The 26,827-nt window shown below is 29.2% G+C and overlaps 2 protein-coding genes across 3 annotated transcripts in view; one reads left to right on the forward strand and one right to left on the reverse strand.

Annotated features, from left to right (window-relative positions):
- LOC142325420 (uncharacterized) overlaps positions 1-17,889 on the reverse strand; it is a 234,438-nt gene extending 216,549 nt beyond the window's left edge. Inside the window, exon 1 of one of the 2 annotated variants that reach the window (XM_075367169.1) lies at positions 17,588-17,883. The gene's annotated coding sequence lies outside the window, so the exon portion shown is untranslated. Of the gene's footprint in view, positions 1-17,587 lie in introns of both variants that reach the window. The other variant, XM_075367170.1, reaches the window with a different exon arrangement.
- The window catches only part of Uxt (Uxt prefoldin-like subunit), a 241,968-nt gene that overhangs the window by 73,940 nt on the left and 141,201 nt on the right, over positions 1-26,827 (forward strand). The window lies entirely within an intron of this gene.

Consider the following 26,827-nt stretch of genomic DNA (forward strand, 5'->3'; position numbering starts at 1 on the left):
AAAATAAATAGAATCAATCAATTAGAAGTAAATAAATCAAAAGTTAATAAATCAATATATTTAAATTAAGAAAAAAAGAGATGAAGTCGGATTCAAACCGATGTACCTTCCTCTTGTAAGACAAATATTTCATTAATTAAAATTTTATTTACGTATAACTCTGGAACCAATGAAAATAAGTACCACTTATGATATATCATTAAAAAGCTCTCAATGAGGGTTAAGAAAAAGTCCAAAATCCATTTTTTTTTTTAGATTTTGGGATTTTTTGTACCCGTTTGGTCCAGTCAATTGCAATCAAAAGGGAAGATGCACCGCTAGATCTTACAACAGTCTAAATCCAAAATTTCAACATCCTACGTCTAATTGTTTTTGAGTTATGCGAGATACATACATACAGACGTCACACCGAAACTAGTCAAAATGGATTCGGGGATGGTCAAAATTGATATTTCCGTTGAAATCTGAAAACCGAAATTTTTCGCTACCACAATATCCTTACTTTACTTCGTACAAGGAAGTAAAAAAGTAAACAATTTGAAGCCAGCGTGTTGCTAAGAACATCAACAATTCTGTGTTTCATACGAAACTGAAATAAAATAATTCGTTTTCTCGATACTATCTCTTTGTCTAGATATAACAAAGAACCAACGAACTCAACTTTCTTTTTCCTGTTTAGCCTCCGGTAACTACCGTTAAGATAATAACTTCAAAGGATGAATAAGGATGATATGTATGAGTGTAAATGAAGTGTAGTCTTGTACATTCTCAGTTCGACCATTCCTGAGATGTGTGGTTAATTGAAATCCAACCACCAAAGAACACCGGTATCCACCATCTAGTATTCAAATCCGTGTAAAAATAACTGGCTTTACTAGGACTTGAACGCTGGAACTCTGACTTCCAAATCCAACTTAGTCAAACTCAACTTAACCCTGACTTTAAATGTTTGCAGTTTTTTAAACTCTGGAAGAAAATGAATTTTACCGTTAATCCTCTCGGTAAGAGCTTTCCTAAAACCGGCAACGCTTTAGCAAAACATTCCTGTATCAATTTAATGGCACTTGAAAAAATGTTTAAAAATATAATATTGTTTTTAACACTAATGAAAACGGTAGTTTCGCAAAAGAAAAAAAAAAGGCGTGAAACATTTCATAAATACTGAAATGTAAACCTTTTTAATTATCCCTTTTGTTTGAACATAAGGATGATTACTTGGTAACTCCCAAATCAAGTTTTTACATATTTCAAATTTAATGTACCATAAAAGTTAAATACGGAAACAATTTCAAATTAATATTTTTTGTTCAGATGGGGAGAGAAGCTTTTTCAAATAATGTTGAATAGGGGTGAATTTTTTCAATAAATTGCAACCAGTCGAGACAGTAGTCATAGTTCAAAAGGGATCCTATCTACCAACTACTAAATTTCACAAAAAAAAGAAAAAACCATTAATATTGATCATGTAAATAATTTTGAAATAAATGTTTAATTAACTCTCCCATGGATAAGATAAGAGTTTTTTTATGTGTTTCACTAAATCTTTAACCAAATACCTTTACACCACTAAAAATGTTAAAAACGTTTTTCATTTTCTGAAAAATTTAATTGGATCAGTATCATATAAACAAGACATCATGTAGCATTTAATGATTATATGGTCAACCAATTCAGAGATATTAAACAAAACAGATAAGATTCACACGCGCGCCTGCACAAAAGAATACTTGTGTAATTTTTGAAAGTACACTTGTGTGTTTTTGAAAACCGAACAAGGTATGTCTCATTCGATCAGAGACATCATGTACGGAACATTCTTTTATTTTCTGCAAATTCCCGTAAACCGTCCCCATATTGTATTTTCGCCTTGAAAAAAAGAGATTCGTCTTAAATACAAAAAAAAAAAAACACAAAAACCATAAACCGTAAGTTATTTTAGCTGGTTTTTACACGTTCAGACCATTCCCGCCTATAGTTACTAGGTTACAAAGAAACATGTCCGCGCACTACACGTACAAAATTCTTTTATAAAATTTAAATTTGGTAAATTCCTTACTCCACGCATTAGAAAATAAATAACAACTTCCGATATCAGTTTGTTTGATTGCAGCCGCGTACCGCTCCTTAAACGCGTAGAATTCAGACTACTTGCCTTTGGAAATTTAGTTTAACGCCATTTTTATCTTCCCTATTGCTTAACGAAAGAGGCATTTCATCGTACGCCAAATCCTAGGATTAAGTAAAATTCCTTCGGCTCGTAAAAAATGAACATGTTTGTTCATTTCATCGGCACCTCACGGATTAAGCCAATCAAACCCATATCGGATGAAAATAATGAAAATGACAAGTATAGCAAACATATGCAGAACTGAAATAATTGACGCACCGAATAGTACACAGCCAGCGATGTAACTATGATAAAATAAGACAGATTGAAATATAATTTCTGTAACGACAGATAAGATAAACATTAGCAATTTAATATCGTTCTATACATACCCATATATAGTATCGTTCTATAACTAATCCATACGTAGTAATTTACATAACAATTTTTATTAGTTATTCAGAATACAGCAATAAGGAATGTGTCCGCTTTCGAAATAAGACCCAAAAAATGTAAATCTTAATACTTATACACAGAATAAAATGCGGATAAAGGTTATATATAGATTACCCGGTCGTTGAAATCAGCTGTAAATGGCCTACAACATAGTTATGTTACTATTTAAAATTTAAATAATTATTACAATATTTTAAAATGAAAAACATGTTACGATCATTAAATTTAAATGAAAAATTGCAATATTGGAATCTCACGTGTTTAATAAATTGAGGAAAGAATTTTTATTATTATTTAAAAGAATGTATAAAATGGTGAATATTTTTCAGCTGCTCTCGTGATACTAAGTTTTCCATTTAAAAATATTCTTTGAAAAAAAAAAAATATATATTTATTATATATACTACTTTTTTCTTAACTCTTATTGAGAGCTTTTCGACGCTATATCAGTGGTACTTATTTTTATTGGCTCCAGAGTTATAGCCAAATTAAATTTTAAGGAATGAAATATTTGGATCTTACAAGAGGATGGTACATCGGTTCAAATCCGACTTCATCTCCTTTTCTTTTTTGTAACTTTTTTTTTAAATTTAAATATATTGATTTCTTAATAAATATTAACTTCTGATTACAAAAATAAGTTTTACAATAAATAATAATTCAATAATAACAATAAAAAAAATAAAACGTATCAGAAGTAATTAATTTAAAAAAATGTTATGTACTTATCATTAAAAAAAAAAAAAAAATTATATCTAATTTAATAGGCGCGCAAGGAAGTCATGCGGTTCCATATCAGATTTTTTTTTATAAATTATTATATAGTTTATATAAAGAGATATGGAAAACTGATAATATTAAATGATAATAACATTGTTTAGTACTCCACCAATTTCATTATTATATTTCTGTACCGCATTTATTGTTGAATAGTCATTTAGTAATATTCAAATAATCCATCTTTCCAGTTCATTTGTCATTACTTGTATTAGATACATTTTTGGCGATCAAAAATTTATCTAATGTATTAAGTTTTAATCTTAATTATACTAAGCGCCGTACAACTTTGCGAGTGACTATTCCGCGATAGTATCGTGAAAAAAATGCAAATGTTTTGTGCTGAAAAATAATAATTTCGTGAAAATCTGTTTTCGTTTAATTAGCGTATTTTGAAAAAAAAAAGTCTGTTGCGAGATTTTTGGAAAAGTAAAATTTTAATTTATGTAAAAAAAAATAACAGACGGCGTTAAAAAGGTGATATTTTAACATGTTCTTCATCTACGTAAATCTTTATTTATTACTCTGTCGAGTATGTAATTTTTTTATTTTCATAAAATTTCAAGTTTACACCGGTTACACGTTTCATCAACATTTTATTTCGATTTCAAATTATTACAGTGGAAGTTGATTCCACCATACAAAATTTGTAACAATCCATCACGATCAGATTCCGGAATGCACTTCTGAGCAGAAATGAAATGGGAATTTTAAAATTGTCATTTGAATTAGTACTCGGCAGTCAGAAATAAAGGTTAGACGAACAACATTTTCGCAATTTTTATCGCCATCAGTTTCTTTTACAGCCGTCTATAAATTTTATATTTCTAAAAATCTACTGCAAAACTGTTGGTTTTTTGACCACCGATAAAAATAAATCGGAAAAGGTTACGAAAGTGTTGTTTAATAAATTTTACGCAGAAAATATTGATGATTCTAATGCATAATAAAATTTTGTCTAAGATTTTTATTTTCAAAACATAGTTATAGGCAAAGTTACTGAACAAGTTAGTAAGGCGCTTAGTATTATAACATACCTAACAATTACTGGTATAACAACGCATCGGCTAATCAATTAGGTATATTAATTTATATTAGGATAATGAAATCTTTTAACTGAAAGTGTTAGTTTTAATCATTACCGTTAGGAACATTCCACTGAAAACCGTAATAAATTTTGTAACTAATACAGTAAATAATGAGAATTAATGAGGTAGTAAAAATAATTAAACATTAAGATTTCCATAAGGATTTCGATTCAATTAGTCGCAGTATTTTGTTAAAAGAATGAAAAAGTGCGAAATACAGGTAGTGGAATCTGTTTACATAATAAGGCAGAATACAATACACAGGAAGTTTTAGTCTAGTAATATTTTTTCCAGTAAATCAGGCTTTCAGATTTTTAAAAGAGGTGTTCCACTTCAATTTCTGGGTCCCTTGCTTTTTTTTATAATTTATGTTAATAATAATCCAAACAATTTAAGGGGCGTGTAATGAATTATGTGGGTAATTACATGTTTTTTTAAAAATTATAGTATACTTTTTCAGGTGCCCTCTGCTGTGCACAGAATAATTTTGTATACAGTAGTGAGTGAGTAATTTACAGATAATTTTCCAATGTAAACTATTCAAAAACAAATTTTATTTTGTTTAAATATCTTTAAAATTTAAAATAATAAAATATCTTTCAAATTTAAAATAATAAAATATCTTTAAAATTTAAATTTAAAATTTAAAATAATATTTTAATTAAAGACAAAATAGATGTGGTGGCAAAACAATGGTAAGAGGGTTATGATACTTTCAGAACAGTAAGTTGGTAACCCTGTGATGACTTCTGTTCGGCTGTTTTGTTAATAAATATTATAATTTGTAATCATTATAAATAAAAATTTATAATTTTATAATATTATAAAATCGTTTTGTTTATAACAAAAAATTTCATATTACGATGACAGTTCTCTTAACGTTAATGACTTAGTTGAACAGCGTGCAGTGATCCGTTTTTTCTTTCCAAAGGTGAAAACCCGATTAATATTTGCTCTCTCTTATGCAATACGGACAAAGTTGTGTAACCACAGAAATTTTTACAAGCGGATAGAAAAATCTAAAGATGGTAGTACTTTAGTGATTGACGAGTACTGTTCTGACGTCCGATTGATCATTCAACTCCAGCCTTGAAGCTCGCATAGATTTTCTCATCTAAAAATACTGACGGATTAGAATTGAAATTATAACTGAAAAATTACAACTAACTGTTGGTATACTTACACAACACTGTTACCAACATGCTCAAATACCGTAAAACAAGGGCAAGATTGGTTCAAAGAGTACTGACAGATCACTATAAGGAAACGTGACTTCGTAAGAAAACTGTGTACACAGTACTCTTACCTATAACGAGAAATGGATTCACCATTATGATCTGGAATCAAAAAGACAGAGCGTGGAGTGAAAGCACGAGTTCATCTATCGAGAAAAAATTCCGAACTCGACCATCAACAGGAAAAATCATGATGACAATCTTTTTGAATGTAAAAGGCCCGGTTTTTGTCTAGATCAAAGAATGCATACTACTGTGACATGCTTATTGACAAAGTGAAGGCAGCAGTGTTGAAAAAACGCCCTGGATCTCGGCCCAAAGGCATCATTCTGCTTCTCGATAACGCCTGGTCTTACGCAGTTGAGTTAACGAGAAATCATCGAAAAATTGCATGGGGAAGTACTAGATCATGCGTATAGTCCTGACTCGGCCCTATCGGATTTCCACGTGCTTGGTCCACTCAAGTAAAGTTGCTACACTGTAAGAATTTTAATACGCAATGATGACGTCAAAGAAAATGTGCTAAATTGGGTCCGACATCAAGACAAAGAGTTTTTTGCAGCTGAAATAAATAAGCTGATTCTGAGACGGGAAAAGTATATTAATATTTCTGTCAATTATGTGAAAAGGTAAAAAAAAATCATATTGATTAAATAGATCGTTTTAGCTTCAAAGCAATTTGTGTTTAATTATTGAATGATCCTCGAATATATAATACGATTAAGCTGCCTGCGTTTTCGTAATAGATTTATACAATAACTAGCAGATCCGGCAATGCTTCGCTATTGCTAGATTTGTATATATATATATATAGATTAAATGAACACCATTGAAATTTTGATAAAACATTAACAAAATGATCATTACAAAACTTCACAAAATTTAACCTTTCCCATTGCCTTTTTCCCCATTTCCTTTTTCCCTTTTCCCTTTCCCCATCTTCCTTTTTCTTGTTTTAATTTTTATCATATTCCCATTTCACTTTCTCCCATTTCCCTTTCCCCATATCCTCCCCCTTTCCTTCCCTTAGTTCCCTTTCCCACTTCCTCTTTCCCCCTTTTCTTTTCTTTTTCTCCTTTCCCCTTTCCATTTCCTTTTCCTGTTTTTCCTCTTCCCCGCTTTCCCCTTTTTTCTTTTTTCCATTTTTCTCTTCTTCCCTTTTATCTTTTTACAATTTGTCCCTTTCTCCCCGCGCGTAAATCGGTCCAGCAGTTTTTTAGTTTATAGCGGACACACATATCGGAAACATTGAAATGTAATCGTAAAATATTTAGTATAGCGTGTGTTGCTTTCACGTCCAACAGATAGCGCAGTTTTTCAAAAAAAGGAATGTTTTTACCTATCACAGGTGTGCATCTTTAGTATATAAAATGGTAGTTATATAAATATACGGGCGTATTCGAATGCAACATTGTGTAAAATTTCAAAGCAATCAGGGAAGAACTTTCGGAGATTTAAAATTTTGAACAAACGAACATTTACATTTTTATTTATATAGATTTCATTTTATTATTATTGTTATTCAATTTTAATTTATTTTAGGTTAGTATTTTACTTCGTAAAAAAGTGGTAATTTCAATGGTATAAAAATAAATTAGCTATTTTCCATTGAGAGTTGCATCATCATCACCAGAATGAAAAATTTAATTACGTGATTATTTACAAGTATAAATTCGTTCTCTACTTAATATTGCGGCTATTAATATTACTTCACATATTTTCTTACACAGCTTTTCAAAACATGTCAGTTTTTTTAACTTAAAGTAATCCGTTCGTTATTACTTAAAAAAGGCAAAGCCAGTAACTAATATCTTAAACCGTTTTTAAAAGCTTTTTTCCCTGTTTAGCCTACGGTAATTACCGTTCAGATATACTTCAGAGGATGACATGTATTGTATGAGTGTAAATGAAGTGTAGTCTTGTACAGTCTCAGTTCGACCATTCCTGAGATGTGTGGTTAATTGAAACCCAACCACCAAAGAACATCGGTATCCACGATCTAGTATTCAAATCCGTGTAAAAATAACTGACTTTACTAGGACTTGAACGCTGGAACTCTCGACTTCCAAATCATCTGATTTGGGAAGACGCGTTCACCACTAGACCAATCCGGTGGGTTCGTTTTTAAAAGCTACAATATGTTAACGACGACGCACTTATACCGACACGGAGATTCACAAGACTAAATACTTCTAGGTTTATTTTTTTATTTCGTCAAATTTATTTTAATTATTTTTATAAATTTCAGTATTTCACTATTATTAGTAATATCCGGCTAATATTTTATATAACACATTAAATTTTTCGGTATTCCCTCCGGATGCCAATTATTATCTATATCTGGAAGGAACACTTGATAAAAATATAATTCTGGAAAAAGTTACTTGAATTTTTTTTCAATATCTGTTTGTTTTAATTCCCCCCCCCCCAGATATTTCATTAAGTTAATCGTTTAAACCTTTCTTTTTAAAGAGGGGAAAGAGGTACTTTTTTATTTCAACAAAAAAAATCGTTATGAAACCTATTTAAAATTCTATTTTTTTTAAAATTAATAAATCATAAAAAATCACTTGTGGATCCCCGCCACGAAGCCCCTCTTACGCAGTTAAGAAATATACTTATTTTTTTTTTTTATTTGTTAGGTTCGGCCTTCTTTAGTAGAACACCGCAAAAGAAATAGGTATAGACCTCATAATTTTTTTTCAGATCTTTTAAATTATTTAAACACACACATGTTTGTTTTTCTACCTTGGTATACATATATATATATATATATATATATATATATCGTAGAAAAACATACATACATGTATACATCCTAAATACATTACACTCCTTTTTGGGCAGTCGTGTACTACACAAGTAAGATAAGACATCTTCACATGTATGAGATACGAGGTTTCCGAACCGTCAGAATGGTGCGTTGAGAAGCGAGTTATTCAAAAACGACTCGTTCACCTAGTCGATTTTTCAGTTTAAAAAAAAATTTATTTAAACATATATGTGTGTGTGTGTGTGTGTGTGTACGCGCACGCGCGTGTGTATCTTATTACACTACCGGTAACGTAAGGATCCCAACGTGGGGTCATATATTTAAATCGGTTCAGCTATTATGCTGCTACGGTGGAAATACGTACACCCTAAATAGATTACTCTCATGTTCAGGTAGTCGTGTAAAAACTGCATTTTTTCATAAAAGCAGAATTATTGATGAATTATTTTAAATAATACTAAGATTTTTTTTTAAAACCCTTAACTTTCATTAATACTTTCTTAAGTGTAATTCAATTTTTTTTTTTTAATAATTTTATTTATAGTCGCATCAACAATTAAAGTCATTAGCGACTTATCAGTGTAATGTAACTGTACCGGTAAATTCCAAGTCTTGAAGAAACTGAGGTCGACTACTTCTGAGAGGTGTGGTTAATTGAAAACCTACCACCAAGACCGGTATCCACGATCCAGTATTCAAATCTGAATTAAAGTAACTACCTTTATTAGGATTTAAACCTGAGAAATTTAATTTCGAAATCAGCTGATTTACGACGACGAGTTTACCACTAGACCAACCCGGTGGGTTAATCCAATTTTTTAGTTATTTTTTTAATTTATAATCTTCATGTATTTAAATTAATATTATTTCATGCGTTTATATTTTAAATAATTAATATGGAGTTTTAATCGCAACTATTTTTTTATTTTATAATTAATAGTGCATTTTTTATGCTGTTCTGATCAAGGTTTTACTGCGGTTTCCCTTGATCCATCTAGGTAAATGGTAGAGCAATTCCTTTTTTCATCCGTGTAGTAGTATAACAACTCATTACTGACGTGATTTATACAATTTATAATTAATAATCGATCAGAATTAAAGATTTATTTATTTATAAAATATATAATTTTAACAATTTTCAAATTAAACATAGATTTTATGTAATACAATACATAGGTGAAAATGAAAAATTCCCTACCCTATAATAAATTTGAAACAATTTTTTTTTACTGTAGTTCCAAAAGAGATTGCCCGATTTTAATAAATGAAAAACTAAAAAAAATTACATTTTTCTAAATTGTTCATTGTATAATTATGCGATGAATCGCCTTTAACAGAATGTGATTTCGTCTACGGCTCAAAAAAACTACTAACCAAATAAATTAGGTGATTAGATACTTTGTTATTTAGAACGTTTCGACAGTTTACGGAATATTTTTTTAAAAATTTACACCTAAATTATTCTCAGAATAAAAAGTATGATGATTAATTTAACACGTAGATGTTAACTTTCTGTTTAAAAAATTTGAGTTTATCCACGGGTACACTGAGAATTTTAATATGGTTATATCATACCGAAAATATATAGTTATAGATAGAAGCATTTGCTAAATTTAATTTCTCTACTTTTAAGTATGGGTTCAAATACTTTACAATCACTGAATATATTAAATAAAGGAGTATTTTCTTTAATTTTAATTTTTTAGATCACCGATCACATTATAAAATACGATACAAAAAATAACATACAAAACAAATTGAAATTATGTTTTAAAAAATTAATAATAATATAAGGCTAACTTCAGATGAAGTTAGCCTTGAAGACCTCTAAGGAGTTTTCTGGGTAATCTTAGCCAAACTGACCGAATTATCTAAGTTTTTTTTTTCTGTTTAGTCTCTGGAACCACCGTAAGTCTATTACTTCGGAAGATGATATGTATGAATGAAAATGAAGTACAGTCTTGTACAGTCACAGGACGACCATTCCTGAGATGCGTGTGGTTAATTGAAACCCAACTACCAAAGAACACCGATCTCCACGATCTAGTATTCAAATTCGCACAAAAGTAACTTTGTGCATTTACTAGTAAAAGGCAGTTGCCTTTACTAGGATTTGAACCTTAGAACTCACGACTTCGAAATCGCTTGATTTGTGATGACCACTGGACCAACCAAGTGACTGAATTGACTATGTCTAGTGACTCGGATAGAGGTCAGATTGTTACAACATAAAAAAATGCCTTTTTTTTAACCTCCGAAACCACCGTTAGGTATTAGAAGATGAGACGAATGACGACGCCATGTCTGGCCGGGATTCGAACCCGGGACCGCTGGAAAAAATTCCTGTGTAAAATAAATCACACGTTGTCGTTTACAGCCCTACTGGCTGTTTGATAATGAAGTTATCTAAATTAATTATTCATGAAATGGCTTCTCAAATACTAGTAAAAGAATCTTTCGAATTCGTCTAGCGATTCTTAGTTTTAAATGAAGATTAGTATAAACATACACATGTAAATAAACTTACGTTTCCATTAAATAAAAATAATAATAATAAATAAATAAATAATAAAAAAATATTCGTTTGGTATTTTCATAAATTTTATTTATTGGTGATCTTAATAAGTTACACTATAACGCATTGAGTCTCAAACTTTCTCGCCCACATTGAGAATCAAAACTTTTCTAGCGCCCCCAAAATTTTTAAACTACTATCTGTTAAATATAATAATTGCAATTACTGTTTTTAAGATGATCTCTTAAAAGCAACAATTGCAATCATTGTTTTTAAACGTGCGTAATCTATTTCTGAGTTGTAACTCACATTTGAGTTTGTAACTTTATTACAAACCAAAGTTTTGCCTTTTTTTAATCAGCCATTGCCTTCCTAGACCGCCTGAACGCCCCCAATTTTCTGTGGACTTTGTACCGCCTCCCGTAAAGTCCTCCAGCTCCCACAAGGGGGCGTTATCGCTCACTTTGAGAATGAATGTTATTCGGTAAAATTTACTTTATAGATATTTATCCGAATAACGTAAATTTTAGTTAACAAAGAGTACTTTTTATCTTCATAGACTTATTATTACAGGGCCCCTCGGTTTTATAAAAAAAATTATTTTATTAAGCGTGCACGCAATAAAGTTATAATTTATTATGTTATAAGAAAAAAAAAGATTCATTAATTTTTTTTTTAGTTTTATTTCTAATGTCGTATTTTAAATTCAGGATGTTAAAAATTAAGAAATAAAACATCGACTTGTTCTATTAAAAATAAAGTACCACTTGAACACTGCTTGAAATAAGTACCACTTGTTGATTCATGACACGTATAAAAAATATTGTGTTAGTGTAAAGTAATAAATTAATGGCTCTTTGTTACGACACAACAGATTGTATATTTGTTGCTTAGGTTTATTAAGGGAATAAATAACATCGATTTGTAATGATGAAACTGTCTAGCTCGAAAATTACGATAGAAATATTTTAAAAAAAGCCGGAAAATGTTTGCATAACTACCCGTTTCATCCCTTGATAAACTTTTATTTCAAAAACGCTCTAGAGTTTTTAAATATTAATGTCATTAATAATTAATATAAATTATTTATTATAATTAATGCCATTAATTAAACAATTAATTATTATTGATGAATCTATGAAATCAAATTATAAAATATAAAACGATATTGGAAATCGATTTTAGATAATGTTTGAATGTTAAACAATCGGGGCAGCATATGTACAAAATATACTGATATAACAGTAGGAATATACTAAGAATAAGTAAAATATTCGCATTGCATTTTAATTTTAGAATTCATATTTTTACTTTTTGTGTGTATTTGTATTTTATACTAAGTAACAAAACCTTTTTTTAAAAAAATAACCATATTGATTCCTATAAATCAAGATTTGTAATAAAAGAGCGTTTGATGAAATAATTTTACGGTTTAGTTGCTTTTAGTGTTAACAACTGGTGATGTAAACGAAATTCAAATTGAGTGAACCGTTAAATACTAAAACAATTTATATTCGTCTACCAATGTATTGAAATTTAATAAGCAAACTGTTATTAAACATTTAAAGCCGTCAAAGGCTTAAAGATTAAAGAAAAATTTCATATTTTTTAAGTTTGTTTCTGTATCAATCTGAAATCTAATTCCGTTTGATTCTTTTATACGATAAGCGTTCATAAACTTCAGAAATAATATAATTCCAGTGTAATAAGCTTGATTAAAAACAAAAAATGATTTTTTTTAAATTGGATCCCGTGTAGTCCCCCGTTATTCGAAAAGTCACAAAATCCTTTAGAACTAGTATTAACTTCAGTGTAGTACATACTATTAAAGTCATAAAATTAAAAAAAAGTGAAAAAAATTGAATTCAAAAACTTGGCTTCCGTTTGACCCCCTTGACCGATGGACATCAATAATTCACAGTAGTAATATTAATTTTAATGTAATACATATTTTTAAAGATATGAAATTTAAAAACTTATCTGGATTCCGTCTTGGCTGATGAGGCTCCAGAATTCTTAAAATTTGTATGATTCCTCGTAAGGGAATCACACGAAGAAATAGTTTAATTAAATTTGACGCTTTAGTATAAGAATTGTTTAATGATATTAGGAAAAACTAATAAAACGTGAAATCGAATGAAGTCTTACACACTTGTCAAGAGAAGCCTAAAACTTAATACGATTAAAAATATCGTGCAGAAAAATACTTTGGCCTAATTCGGCGCTTAATGGTTAAGTCGGTTTAGAAATATGTAAAAATTAAAAATATTTTGGGTACAGCCGTATCCACCTAGTAGGATCGAATAATTTAACAGAAGTTGGAACTTCTGTTAAACTAAACAAACATTTTTCCTAGTTTCATGAGTTTTTAATAATCCTGTCTGAAAATAAATAATAAAAATTGTAAAACGATTAAGCTAAATTATATCCCCGTTCCCAAGTCGAATCGAATTAAAATTTCAATACTGCAAAAAACTTATATAGTATTACCGAATATCATCGGTAATCATCGGTAATATCATCGAATTCATTGTGAGGGCATCGTAGGAACTACGATGCCCTCACAATGAAATTTTAATTTTTAAATTGGCGGCATACACCCCATCCCCTTGTCTGATTAAATTCAAAATTGTACGGCATCGATATTACACATATTTGAACCAAATTTCAAGCTTTAATATTCAGGTAGTGGGGAGATATTTATCAAAATACAGGCCGACCGACGTACGTACATCTTTCCGGAATTTTCTTGTGTTTTTTTTTTGTTTTTCAGAAAAATGGGGCCATGAAACGTGAAGATTTACAAAAACTCTAACTCCCAAAATTCTTACCGATCACAATACTTTTCCTTATAGCTGCAGCAAACATATAATTATCTCCCGGAAAGAGAAAATACTAAATCATATTGTTAAAGTCTTTTATTGTAATATTTATTATAAACTTGCATATATCCGTATTATTCAGGATAAAGAAAATAAATGAAGATTTATAATGATAATTTATTCAAGAGAATGTTAAAATTTTGTGAAATCAATTAATTTTTGCTTCCGATTCGATAAACTAAAGAGGACAAACTTGGCCCTATTTCTTAATAAAATATCAACTAAACGGTACTGGTGTTTTTTAAAATACCACTAAATTGCTGATCGACTTTAATTACGTTTTTATATAACAAATAAACTTTATCGATTCATATTACATCCAACGTATATTATAATAATCGTACTTCTTATGTAATATCCATTAAGACTAATGGATTTTACTCACTTCACCCGGATAGTTATTATAGTAAATAGCAATATTTTTTATTCGTTTTTGTTTGCTAAACATTATATTAGTAGGAGTGTATTCTTATGTCCGACAGTAAATAAAATGAACTTTTTTTTTGAAGGGGTATTCTTAAATTAAAAAAGCAATGTACCGGTACGTTGAAATAAGAAGAAAGAAAATGGTATGGATTTTTTGCTGTCAGAAAAATTTACTTCGATAGTATATATTACTAAAACAAAGATGATAAATGCGATAGAAAAGTACATAATGTAGAATTAAGTATTATGAAAGGTAAACATAATATAATAAAAAGTTTTTCTATTTAAAGAGTAGCATTATAAAGGATAAAGGAAATAAGGTAGAAATGAAAAGCAAACGGAACAACCAGGGAGAATTTCTTGCAAATAAATGTCAGTTAGTAACGAATATAGAACTAACAATAAAAAAAAAATTGCTTGATAACATCTGCGTGGGGTGTAGCGTTTAACGGCAGTGAAACATGTACAACAGGAAAAATAGAGGAAAATATTATTTGAAGCCTTTGTAACGTGCTTTGTCATTCGAGGACATTGAAAATTAGAAGGATCGATAAAATTTGAAATGAAAATCGTTAAACGAAAAGGAAAAGTCTCGTAAATTCGTGCCATAATATTATAAAAAGAAGAACTATCTAAGCGGACCAAGTATTAAGACATCCAAGTTTAGTTAAATCACGGATAGAGGAACGTGAAGCAGGTGAAATGTTTAGAGGAAGACCTTTCATGTCAGAATATGTTTAACAGAAAATAGAAAATTAAGAATGTAGGATGAAGATCGGCAAACAACAGAAAGGAATGGAAAGTCTCATCGTACCAGTCCAGTGGTCGATAACCTACATTAATAAATAAGTGTGTGGAGGAGCATTAAATATGCATCCCATCTCAGTTTAAATCAACAAAACTACAAAGGTTGTTATTAAATCTATTTTTATAAGTATGAAACAACACGGAAAAAATAAATGAGGAATTAATTATTAATATATGGGAAAAAAATATTTAGAAGCGGTTTTTTTGTTGTTTAGATTATAAAATTATCAAAGGTGAACAAAATAATGTAGGATGATCAACAAAAAAAAATCGGCACTACCCAGCAGATTTTTCACCCCGAAAAGAGAATTGCTGGTATCTAAGAATTTTAGAGAAATTTTAGAAAATATTTGCATGGGATGTAGTATTTATTTTTTTTAACCTTCGGGACCACGGTTACATATTGCTTCAGAGGATGAGATGAATGACAATTTTTGTAGCGTGTGAAAATGCCTGACCGGGATGGGAACCCGGGACCTCCGGATGAAAGGCCGGCACGCTACCACTCACGCCATGGAGGCCGGCGGGAGTAGTGTTTACGGTAGTGAACCTGAACGGTAGGAATAATAGAAGAGAAAAAAGAATGGATACCTTTGAAATATATTGTAACATAAATACACTAACGGTCGTGTGAACAAATTAAGTGTAAATGAAAAGATCATTAGACGAATGTGATAGGAGAAAAATTCGTAGCAGAATGTCGGTTAAGAGAAGCTGTGGGTCATGTATAAGACATTGCTTAATTTATGCGTTAGTAATTTGAAATAGAATGACGAGCAGAAGTTAACAAACTGTACAGGAAGCCAAATATTTGATATATGAAACAGACAGTCGAGGATATACGAGTACAATGTAATAAATATACTAACGTTAAAATATTAGTACAGAACAGAGAGGAATGGCAAACAGCATTAAACCAGTTAGCTGACTGATAGCACAAAAAACAAAAAAAAAACTATTTCGGCTAGCCTTTTTTGTTACATACATCCAAGTAGATATGTCATAATTTAAATCACAAACGTGTGGATTAGTAGTCGACAGTTACCAGGAAAGCAACTGCTGTATTTTTAAATAAATTATATTTTTTACTAATTAAAATAAAATAAAATAATTTAATTAATCAATTAAAATTTAATAAAATGCTATAGTAATAGATATTGTGTTTATTCATCAATAACTAAACTATAATTTTACTTTATAAACATTTTTTCACGGATAATACTGATAAAATATAGAATATAGGCTTATACCAGTTTTTTAAATTCATTTTTTTTAACCGGTTTCATTTGCTTTATACATGATTTTTAAATTATTTTAATATTTACGTAGAAAAATAATATATATTTATATATATAATACAAATATATATATTTGTAGAAAATGGTCTTTCCCGTGATTAATTTTATTTTTTCGAAACAGTCAATTTACCGGGTGCCATTTATGGAATTGAAAAAAAATTGGTACTGCCGTTCTGGAATTATTAGAATTTAAAATAGATATACAATCAATAAAAAAAAATTCGGATATGTATTATCTTCTCCTGATTTAATCTGATTAGAAAAATTGTTTTTTAAATCCGGATAAACGAGGTTTTAATTAGTGTAAGATATTTTATACTTTAAAAATTAAATAACAAAAAATACTCTATAGACAAACATAACCTACAAACCAATATTTAATAAAAGATTATATTTTTAAACTAATAATTAAATCAAAAGTTCACTAAAATTAACATATCAATACGTTTTGTTTACTTAATTAACAAAAATAAGTTTCAAATTTGCTGAAACCTGCTATTATGATTTTTTTTATTATTAATGTGATAAATTACACATTAAATTAAAGTAAAATATAAACAAATTTAACTAAATTATAGCATCTAAATCTAAGCCCTAAACTTATTTTTATATAATTATTAGAATGTTTGCAATAAATTTTATTATTTTTATAAATAGAGTTTAAACTTTTTTTATTAATATGACTTGTTTATCTAAAATAATATTTTATGCAAGATTTTTTTTTTAGTTTTTCAGATATTTTTTAGTTGTATTTATTATTTTCTATAATTTAATTAAATCAATATTATTAAACATTATTATTTGTAAGTTAAAAATAACTTAAATTAAAAAAAAATAATACTACTATATTTTTTTATGTTAAAATAATTTGTTACTAAAAAACATTTTTGACAAATGTTATCAATTTATAAAATATTTTAACGATTGAAATTATTTTTAAATTGTCTATTTTTATAATTAAGTTGTAATGTTTAAAGTAAAAATAATTTTTTCGGTTGTATTATTTAATTTTATATAATATTTTTCTTAGTATGAATCTTTACTAATTAATTCTTATTTTAAAAAACTTATTTTTTAAGTTATACGAATAAAAGTAAAACGGTTATCTATTTTATTACGTAATGATATTAATAGTAGTATTATATTTTATATTTAATTAAAAAATGTCTACTTATTTTTTTATATATTTTAATTTTTAAAATAATATAATTATATTTTCTTACCAGGTGGTCAATTGATAAATGTATACAGTATTAAAGCAGTATGCTTTGCCGATCGTCCTAGACACGGAAAGAGACGTTATTCAACAAAGTTGCACGATGCACTCGTTGAGGAGCCGTGGATAGGCGAAGCAGCCTTGATCTTGCACCCGCCAAGGCCAACAGAATGCGCGTGCAGTAATACTAACTTTTCAGAATACATACCGCCGTACCGTCCCGATGCATTCGCATTGCACTTTAATTGCACGTCGCTACGGCATCGATGCCTCTACTCTCCGCGCACTCGTCACTGCGGTTGCCTCGGCGGGTTGGGCGATGCATTCACTACGTTACCCCTACTTCTTTCTGTTATCCTCTCTACAAAAGTATATATTTTTTTTCTTAATGTTTTAAGGTTCGCACGCGCATGCCAGTTTACTAATATAAATGCAGTTCACAATTTGAAATGTAATTCAGTTCATTGCTCTCTCTCTCTCTCTCACTCTCTCTCTCTTTTTCTCACACACTCTCTTTCTTTCTTTCTTTCCCTCTTTTTCAATCCCTCACTTTTGTTGAGTAGCAGTGAAAAAAAGTTTATTTCTGTTTACATGTCTTTCATATTTTTCATTTATATTAGTTTACATAATTGATATATATACTTATTTTATTGCAAATAAATATATTTCTTATGCTTATTATTTTAAAATACATTACGCGGAATTTCTTTGTCCTTTAATTAATTGAACATTTTCTATATTTAATCTTTAAAGAACTACACGACTACTTCTGTTTTTACACGGCTGCCCAAAAAAGAGTGTAACGTATTTATTACATTACATATATACATACATGCATATATATATATATATATATATATATATATACACCAAGGGTGCGTGCATGCATGTATGTTTGTTCCATCTAGCAGCTCAACGGCTGAACCGATTTGGATGTATACACCGCGTTGGAATCCTTACATTACCGGAAGTGTCATAGGTTTTATGTATTTATATAAATTTAAAAGAATTGAAAAAAAATTTACTGTATAGGAATACTGTATACAAAATTGTCACCCACATTTTTAATATTAGTAATTATCCTATATTAAAGAGCAACGTTTGTTAGCAATGTTTTTTTGGCTGTCGTGTTTTTAATATTTTTCTTTTGTATCAGTATAACTTGATTTTTATTCTTCTTTCGACACAACTTTATCTTTTTTCATTATTTTTTTTTTTTTGTAATTTGCTGAATAAAACCAGTTATTTACTGTTAAAAATAACAATACCCACCATTCTCTATCAAACTAGACAAAAGAATTGTTTTAGTTTAAATCAGCATAATTCTAGAAAGAAGACTATTTATGTTTTCTTGGTTCTGCTTTTTTTTTTAAATTATAAACCTATTTAAAGTATCTTCATCAATTTATTTAAAATAAAATAAAAATATTTTCTGTTATACTCTGTCGATAAAAAAAAAACAACAAAAAAACCTAAATTTTCTGCTTAGATATGTTTTAGTTATTTTTAACCTTTACGAAAAAATATAATAACAACGTTTTCCTGTGTTTGTGTTAATTTAAATACTTAATTCTATATTCTGTGGTGTTGTTCCGATCAAGGTTTACCAGGGTTTTTCCTTTACTCATCCAAGCTGGAGAAATTCCTTGTATTATCAATGGAAAACTTATCTGCGCGTTCCTGACGTGATCTGTATACTGTATTCTTATATACCGATTAGAATAAAAGATTTATTCTATAGTAACATCGCACATTTTTCAGCATGAACAAAGGTTTTTAGGAATAATACTGAATCCACGATGAAATTTAAAACTAAACAAAAATAACATTTAATGGTCATCAGTACTTTTCTAATAAGAAAATATTTATCGTTTATCATGCAGTAATTAAAGCACAAAATGAAGAAACATAGAGCTTATATTAAATCTTTTTAATTTTTAATTCAATGACATTTAAAAAATAATGTGAACTAATGCTTCATTCACTTATTAACTTTTGGGGGTTTGTTCATACAAGTATATTTAAAGCTAATAAGAGAAAAAATATAACTGCCCACAATTGAAAATTAGAAAAAAATAAGAAACTGGAAATTTTCTTATAGTAACAAATAAAATTTGGTTTTTATTTTTGCAAAATATTATACGAATACAAAACAATTTTAAATGCACAAATATACAAAACATTATATAAGGAAGTTCTAATAATTGTAAATCTCATAATCTAACCGAATAAGAAACACAAAATTATTATACTATAATATGAATAAAAGATTCTTTTCAAAAACATAAAACAAAAAATATATTTTTTTTAAGGATGTATAATTTTATAATTTAAATTTAAAAAAATTGATGTGGACACCACATGACTTCCTTGTAAGCTTATTAAATTACATTGCACATTCTTTGCTGCACTTCATTTAAACTTATTTGAAAGTGAGATACGATCCTGCAATTCTTTAATAAAAGTGGACAGTTTTGGCAATTGCTAAAATATTAGTTTTTATTAACATTAAATATTTATAAAATTATAAATTCATCTTACCTGAAATATTAGGTTAGCGTAAAGGTTATCGTTATTAAATAAAGGGTTGCGTTTATTACTCTTTAAATAAATGTAAATCATATATATATATAAGATACTATGTTTTTTTTAAATTATTGTGATGTAACCAACAACAAAATGAAAAAAAAAACGAAGCAGAAGAGATTACTAAATTTTATAGCGATATTTATTATCAAGTCGACTGAAACACATGCATAAATAAAAAATCCCTTTTGCCACACCTGAAATCTACCTCCGTAGATTTCACCGGTGCTAAGTAGGGGATAAAAAAGATAACCTTAAAGTTAAGCAAAACTTCAAATTTACTCAATACGACAATAGTTACAAGTGAAAAATAGTGTCACATCTTTAGCATACAAGCCCTTCTTACAATTTCAGCAACATTTTGGTCATTCCTTGCCGTAAGGGTTGGTCATATCAAAAATTGTTTCAGACAAACGTTTTAGGTAATGTTTAGAGGAGTAACGACCACTTTAAACTAATTCCATATTGTGCCTATTAAGGGAGGTATGATTTCTTTGGTCTTAAAAATCCCATTTTTTCGATCCCCTGGGCCAACGGTTGGTGATATCAAAAAACTTTACTTATATAAGTTTTAGGCTCTTATCCAAAGAATAGTAGAACCTTTTAATGAATTCGATATTTTCTTTAATAAGAAAGTTATAGCGATATTTTTTTTTGATAAAGCTCCCTCATTTCCACGTCCGATTTCCATTTTGATCTGATTTTGGGTAGATAGGTTTTGGGTTCTGAGGGATTGAAATCCCTCAGACCTATCTAAAATCATGTGAAACCACATGACTTCTTCCTTATACGCTTATTAAATTGCATATACACATTTTTTTAAAATGAAAAGTACATAAAATTTCGTTTCATTAATAGCTTTTGATATTTTTTTTATTATTTTTTTTTTATTGAATTATTATTTATCGTAATTTTTTTTACAATCGGAGGTTAATAATTATTTATAAATCAATATATTTAAATTAAAAAAAAAAAAGTTAAAAAAAGGAGATAAGTCTGATTCAAACCGCTGTGCCTTCCTCTTGTAAAATCTAAATATTTCATTAATTAAACTTTCATTTGGCTGTAACTCCGGAGCCAACGAAAATAAGCACCACTTATTATATATCGTTGAAAAGCTCTAAATGAGGGTTTATTACTACAGTTAAGAAAAAGTCCAAAATCCATATTTTTTTGGATTTTTCATTTTTTGGACACTTTTTTCAGTTGGTTGCAATCAAAAGGGGAGGTGCACGACTAGTTGTTACAAAAATCCTAAATCCAAAATTTCAACAACCTATGGCTAATCGTTTTTCAGTTATGCGATATATATATATATATATATATATATATATACACGTACGTATATAAAAATGGATTCAGGGATGGTCAAAATGGATATTTCCGTTGAAATTTGAAATTTTTCGCGATCACAATTTTGGGTCAAAAGTATGAAAAATTCAAGCGTATTCAAATTAATTAATTTTAATAGTGGTTATTATATCTGCTTGAAAATTATGTAATCAGTTTCCTGTAATAATTTATTAGTTTATTGTCGACTGTTTTTTTAAAAATAAGTTGTTCTTTTTGTTAACCATGAAAGGTGTAACATTCTAGGTAATAAAATGTGTTTGATAAAACTAACGATTATCGAAATATTAAAAAAAAATTAAAAACTTGTATTAGATGCAATTTTGAAATTTCCGAATCTATTCTATCTATAATTTTTTATGTATTAAAGAAAGTCATGTAAACTAAATATCCGTAAATGATGTATATTATTTCATTTAACTTTATTTGCACTTAAATTTTAATCTAATTTAATTTAGTTTTAAGTGAATCTAATCCCATTAACTTAATTTAAAAACGTATGCAAATTATTTAGTCGAAAATAATGTATATTACACTTGTACTGTCTTGAATTACGCAATTTTTTGCGAGAGTACTGTGTAACTTACGAGGGACGAAACTCTGGTGAAAGGCGCACCCAACGAATAATTTCAGTTGTAAATTAGGTTTACAATAAGGTATACTCCAAATTTCATCAAAATAATGAATTCCTAATCGTATATAATTAACCGAAATCAACATCCAGACACACTTTTTGCTGCAATCTGTTTATTACACTATATTAAGCATCAGCATTGAAAGTCGCATACTAATTTTGATGATATAGTTAATACATTAAATGCATCCGCTTTACTACACTGCTTAAGTTAAAATATTTTTATTTAAGCGAATTTTTTTAACCAATTCGCGGTAAATTTGTCTCTTTCAAAAAAAAAAAATTATGTCGTTTCCTTGCTCATAACAAAAATGAAGAAATTTTTGATAAGGAATTTTAAACCCGACTTTAAGCCAAAACAAGTGCAGCATATTACTCGACCGGTTTAAATATATCCTGCGAATTTGCCTCGACCGGTTGAAATATATCCTGCGATAAATTGCTTTCCTCTGAATACTGCAGAGTCACCTGAATTTATCAAAACATACACCCCGTATCAGGAGGATCCGAGTGGTTACAGTCGTCAAGGCTGTTATATAAAACCTACCTTGAGATATAAAACTGTACCAGTAAAAATGATTAAATAAAATAAATTATTACTTCGTTTTCTTCTACTCGCATGGCATAGAAGAGCGACAGAAACCAATTTTAACATTTATTATTATTATTTTTTATTTATTTAACTTTTTTAAGATTAATTACTACATAAGCTTAAATATTATTCGTGGGATTATAATATGGAATATACTTTTAACTGAAAAATGGCCAACTTGATCGGGATTCAAACCCAGAACCAACTTAAAAATTTGAAATGGAATGAACAGGACTGAAAAGAGTATTGAAAAACAAAAATGTTCAGTAAAAACATCAAGCTACGTTAATCCTATCATAAATGGAAGGCATTTAACGTTTTATATAAATTTAATTTGTGTGTGTGTGTGTGTGTGTGTGTGTGTGTGTGTGTGTGTGTGTGTGTGTGTGTGTGTGTGTGTGTGTGTGTGTGTGGAAGATTTAAATCTCTTGCAGCATTGATGAGGTGTACTATAATAATATACAGTATAAGTGTACTAGTATAGTAGGAATTCAAGGATTTTTCTTAGAAAATTAGTAGCTTAGAAGAATAAAACTCCGTACAATAGTCCAGGAAAACCCCCGTGGCTGTTACTAGATCGCCGCCCCTAGCGATGGGGTACGGTAGCCGACTACGGTTGGAGGACACTGGGGAAATAAAATACCCAGGGTGGACAAAAACCAGTGAAGATGCTCAACGGCCCTGAAGGCGGAAGAGGAAAATATTGCCAACGACGGAGGAGGTGGACGAGAATAGGGAGATAACCCGAATAAAATTCAAGGTAGATAGATCTGAGTAAGCTGAAGAGAAAGCGATCTATCTAGGAGAAGGGAATTCTTATGTAAAAAAATCCCTTGGTCTTCCAGATTGGGAATTGGGCGTGGGATTAACAGTCCTAGCCTTTGAAAAGTATCTTGTTACGAAACCCAACGAAAAGCCTCAGATTGATCGGACTATTGGAATAAACACTGTTAAATGTTAAAATGTTTTTGAAATTTTATAAAATATTTTCTTTTTTCACAATAATTCAAAAACTAAAGAAAATACGCAAAATATGCTACAGTACAAAAATCTATTTTTTTTTTGCTGAAAATTTTTGTTTCGTTTATTTTTGTAAAATAAAAATTGATTGAGATATCACCGGTAGAAGTTTGCATTTGAGTGCAAGAATCACCTTCCCCAAGCCCTTTAAACTCAAAAATTTGAAAAACGAAGGGCTCAAGGAATTTGAACTTTACAAGGCTTGTACCCCTTGAAATTCCCTGCAAAATGGTTTTTTGAAATGGTTTTTTGAGCAATTGGATAGCTTAAGAATTAAGGAAGTTATCGTTGAAAAACCAATTGCATATTTTCGGTGAAATTTTCAGAGCATGTAAATTTTTATATTCTCGACAGTTTCAGAGCATTTATGAATACATGGTTTGGGACATTGCAATAAATTATAAATTGCATTAACAACTGTAAAAAGTTTATAACTCATTATAAATGCACCATGAAAACATTTTAAGCTGTTGAAAACTAAGTTTTGTTTCGTCATTAGGGTGGATTGTAAGGGTTGTAACGTTGTAATACATCATAAATTATGTTTCAGACTATGGAACAATATATATTTTACACATTTAAATGATTTTTAGTTACAAAACACATCTACAATTTTAACAATTTTTTCATAACGGGTGGTTATTAAGGGTTGAAATTTGCAATAAATTATAAATTATATTATAAACATTAAAGGGATTTTCTACTTCATTGTAAATGCACCATTAAAACATTTCAAACTGTTGAAAACTATTATTTTTTTTAAATTTCATCATAAGAGGTGGTTTATAAACGTTGAAACGTAGTAAAAGATCATAAATTATATTCCACAACATAAAAGAATGTTTATTATATGTATATAAACATGATTTCAATCTAAAAAAACGTTTAAATCTATGGTTTTGGAATTTTGTTTAACAAAGAGTAGTTTTCACCCCCAAAAAAACAAAAAGAATGCATCAGGAACATGTAACTTTTGAAGCAGAGGAATAGATAAGCTTAATTACAAATTTTCATGAAAATCGATGTTGTCCGAAAGAATTCTGAGATAATACTCTATTTTTACCGTCAGACACTGGACTAATGAACATTGCAAAAGATTTAAGGACACGGACATAAAATTGGCTACGTGGAATGTGAGAACGATGTTATAAACCGGGAAGATGTATGAAATCGCCAGGAGAGTTACTAAGTTTCAAGTGGAGATAGTCGCCTTACAGGAAATAAGATGGTCAGGCAGGGCAGATTAGACAAGAAGCAGTTTACAGTGTTATACAGTGGCTCAGACCCAAGAGTGGGGGAAAATGGAGTCGGATTTATGATTGCGCGTGGGCGGAGAGCATCCTTGGCTGGAATCCAATCAATGACAGACTAAACATTTGGCCAGGATGGAGAGTGATAGAATGTTTAACGGAGTCCTCAGAGGGGAAAGTTTCGGAACAAGAAGAGCTCATAGCTCTAGAGCTATGCTGCAAGAAGAAAAGTATGTCAGCCAAAAAATGGGGTATGGGTTTTTTACATTTTTTGACATTTCATAATCCAGGGATCCCAAAAAACCAAAAAAAAGTGTGAAGTAATATTCGTATGTGCGTGTTGGCATGTTTGAAGCTTAATAACCTTTGACTGGATAAACTGATTTTGATGAAATGTTGTACAGACTTGTGTGTATGTGATAATTTGTTGGTAAAATTTTGGAGGTCAATATTTTTCGATTTTAAGATTTTTGGGTCAATTTTTTCAAAATTTTGTAAACATAATCTCATTTTATATTAAGCTCAAATATGCGTGCTGAATAAATCACACCTTTTTTTAGAGAGAATTTTTCTTCAAAATCCCCTCCTTCAACAAAAATTAAAAAAGTTATCTTTTTATTTCTTGCATATTCTTAAGCGATTTTTTTTATATCTTCAATGTTTAAAAAATCGATTTTTTTTTAAATTTAAAAACGTTTTTTAACTTTTAATAATAAATAATATTGCAATAAAATTTCTCATAATTCACCTCGACCTTAAAAAAGAAATCTTAGGTTTTTTATGTACAATTATTTAATTTTAAATTAACAATTTATTGAAAAAAATATACTGACTCATAGAATAGAAAATTAAAATTAATTAATGAAATATTTTAATTTTTTATGTACAATTATTTATCCAATATATAAGAGTAAATAACCTACGCCAGGAAAGTATTACAACTTTGTTGTCAGCTTTTTTTTTTATGAAGACTGATTGCTCTGTAGTAACACTGATGAACATAATTTTTGTTTCCTAACATGCGATACATGATTTTAATCTGTTTTTGTGATGATAAAAACGAATATAAATTCTTTCTATCATCCACCATTTTTGAAAAATTTTTAAATTTTAATTAAAGGATTTTTTTTCATTTTTCAACTACTAGTTAGCATTTTAAGCTCCTATATTGTATTTGTTAGCTCATTTTTTTATTGTTTAACTTTGCTAACATAATTTGTAAGCTATAAATAAACAATACTAGACAAAGAATTAAATCATCTCATAGTCACATATTATGATACTATATCTAATACTGAAGAGCGATCCTTCATGAACAAGATTAATCATTCTCTACAGGTCAAAACATGTAGCTGAAAACACAGCTGTGTTGTTTGTATTAAGTACTGGATTTAGGAATGAATTAATTTTGTTCACTCTTATTGCTGTCTTAAATTTTTTTAAAGTGCAGTGTCATAATGCCTTGAAATTGTGTAAATGATGTGGATGCCTTTTGTTATGTTTTTTAGTGAGTTTACCGTAAAATCAAATAGACAAAAATATTACACCTTTAATTAAAAAAGCATATCATTTATACTTTCAGTGTAAAATTGGTGATCAGGATAAGACGTGGGCTCCTCATATATTATGCACTAATTGTTCTGTATATTTAAAAGGATAGCTGAAAGGTACACGGAAGGCTTTGCCATTTGGTGAATCTATGGTTTGGCGTGAACCAAAGGATCGTGTAACCGACTGTTACTTTTGTTTAACAAGTGTGTCTGGAATTACTAAAAAATATAAACAGACTGTAAAATATTCTTCACTGCAATCTGC

The sequence above is a fragment of the Lycorma delicatula genome, chromosome 5 (genome assembly GCF_047948215.1).
Source record: "Lycorma delicatula isolate Av1 chromosome 5, ASM4794821v1, whole genome shotgun sequence".
Classification (NCBI taxonomy): Eukaryota; Metazoa; Arthropoda; class Insecta; order Hemiptera; family Fulgoridae; genus Lycorma; species Lycorma delicatula.